This window comes from Gavialis gangeticus, unplaced genomic scaffold (assembly GCF_001723915.1).
Source record: "Gavialis gangeticus isolate Ggan-Ray unplaced genomic scaffold, GavGan_comp1, whole genome shotgun sequence".
In the NCBI taxonomy this organism is placed as follows: Eukaryota; Metazoa; Chordata; order Crocodylia; family Gavialidae; genus Gavialis; species Gavialis gangeticus.
Window position 1 is genome coordinate 192,534,487 of NW_017729032.1, and position 2,312 is coordinate 192,536,798.

The window sequence follows — 2,312 nt, forward strand, 5'->3', positions numbered from 1 at the left end:
ATGTGACTACAACCTGGATACCTGGATTTCTTTAAAGCTTTTGAATGAGTGAACAGGAAATTTTATGAATAACAAAATACTGATGTTCAGAAAAAGTCCTCAGAGATGTTTGTCAGTGGCATGAATAGTCATAGTCAAGTCCTTACTGATGAAGAAATACTACTGATCCTTTCCCAAGGGACCAAGCAAGGTTGTGCGCCAGCACCAATTCTTTTCTCTTCCTATCTTGTAGCTGTGATCTAAAATACATCAAAAACTTTTGAAGCTAATGTCTACATCCAAACAAGTACAGACTGAATAACTTTCTGTCTGTTATGTCTGCATACTCTACCAAAATATAGGAAACTTGCACTCACAATCTCCTTTATGTGGTAGATGCTTCACTTGTTAACCCGTTCAAGGTTTTATCCCCAAGTGATCATGAATCTTTTGCAACTGTTGTACATGCTTTTGGGGTTACAGTTGATATTAAGAAAACAGCAGTACTTATCAACATATTCCTAGTGATACATATCATAATAATGTCAAAGACTTTAAAGATAATTTAGCAGTTTCCCAGTTTGGGTGAATTCTTAATGACAATACCTCAATTGGCACAGTATTGAAGTAATTGCCACATGTCCTCAATGCCTCAGCGCAGAATTTGGTGTCAATAAGACATCAGAACATTAACCAGATACACGGACTAGTTATCAGGTGTCCAAGGAAGAGCCCAATGGAAAGGACTCCAGCAGCAAACTATGGAAACTGTGGATCAGAAAATGACAAAAGCATGTAAGGTGTGCTGAGGCTATCAGCAAGCCTATACCCTCCTATTTACAGTGTACCCCCTCTGGAAGAAATTGGATTGATCTTGCACGGGTGAGGTTACCTTCATCATGCACTGGTGAGGTTACCTTCCCCATTACATACCCCTCATTGGACCATTCTGTTGATTTGTTCCTCAGTTATTCTTGCTCACAGATATCTGCTAATATTCTGGTAATTTTATCAGGGAAGTTACAGCTGTACAAAACAGTTTGCTGTTGGGTTAGCCAGTTATATTATAAAATAGCTCTACTGGCCATTGCATCATAGAAAAATAGGGCTAGAAGGGACCTCTCTAGGTCATCTCTGCCAACCTCCTAGCTGAGGCAGAAACATCACTATCCAAACTATTCCTTGTCTAATCTATTACTAAACTTAGATCAGCCAAACCTATCAAACGGCCACACGACATGGCATCCTCACCTGCCATAGATAAAGCAGGGGGACAAAAGATGCTGGAGTTCTAATGCCGTGCGGGTTGTTGAAGTATGCTCAAAAGATCCAAGGGAAAAAGGCCATGCCCCCCACTGCAAAGGAAGGCAATCTCTCCGCTTCCTCCCTGCCCCTACCCCACCCCCCATGCACACAATTTATGCCAGTCTGATCATGGGGTAAAATTCCTTCCTGACCCCAAATAGGGCAATTGGTCTGACCCTGAGCAGAGGGGCAAAAGACCCTCTAGCCAAGAACTTCTGTGCATTTGCCCCATGATTCTGCTATATTAATAGTTTAGAGGAGGAGAAAGGTAACTTTATCTCCTTAATAGCAACATAATCCTCTAAAACATTCTGTTATTAGTTTGAGTCCTGTTGAGAACATGATTGGAGCTTCCAATCCACCCCACCGTCCAGCACTGGCTGGGGAATCCCTAGTGCCCCTAGAACAAGCTCTATCTGCTCCTTTCCCCCCCCTCACAGAGACTTACAGAGAGGAGGGGCTATTGCTAGGGCAAACCAGCTGCAGGCTTACAGCCAGCAGCTAGATTCCCCTCCCCATGGAACCAACAGTGAACTTCTGTTTGGTCTGCGGGATTCTTGTAACTCAGAGACCTTCCTGCAAAGCATTCTTGGTTGCAGCAGGGAGCTCACCTTCTGTCTGCACCCAAGTTTCCATTCACAGTTGGATCCAAAGCACTACCATAACACATGCTTAATAATAAATACAGGCCACTAGAAGCCCGGATCCAAGACAGTCAAATTGTTCTAGAGTCTCTTGTTGAGACTCTGGAGCTTACCACAATCCTAACCGTCATGGTGCTTTTTGGACTTCTTTTCACTCTTCTGGGACAAAAGCAAGTTACACATCTGTCACTTTTGGCACTATTCAGGGCAGCAACATATGCCCTTTAATAGGCTCAGGTCAAGGCCATAGGATCCTTACCCCCACACCCATATGCAAGCAGATTCTGAGGTCAGGTTGGAGTGGACAAAACAGTATCCCATTACCACAGGGGAACAATAAAAAACAGTTTCATAGTTTCACAGTTTCTAGGGTCGGAAGGGACC

General features: G+C 43.4%; 1 long non-coding RNA gene across 1 annotated transcript in view; it reads left to right on the top strand.

The window, feature by feature from the left end:
* LOC109302546 overlaps nucleotides 1-1,831 on the top strand; it is a 17,805-nt gene extending 15,974 nt beyond the window's left edge. Inside the window, exon 3 of the long non-coding RNA XR_002098836.1 lies at nucleotides 1,739-1,831. This is a non-coding gene — a long non-coding RNA (uncharacterized LOC109302546). The remainder of the gene's footprint in view (nucleotides 1-1,738) is intronic.
* Nucleotides 1,832-2,312: the final 481 nt, after the last annotated feature.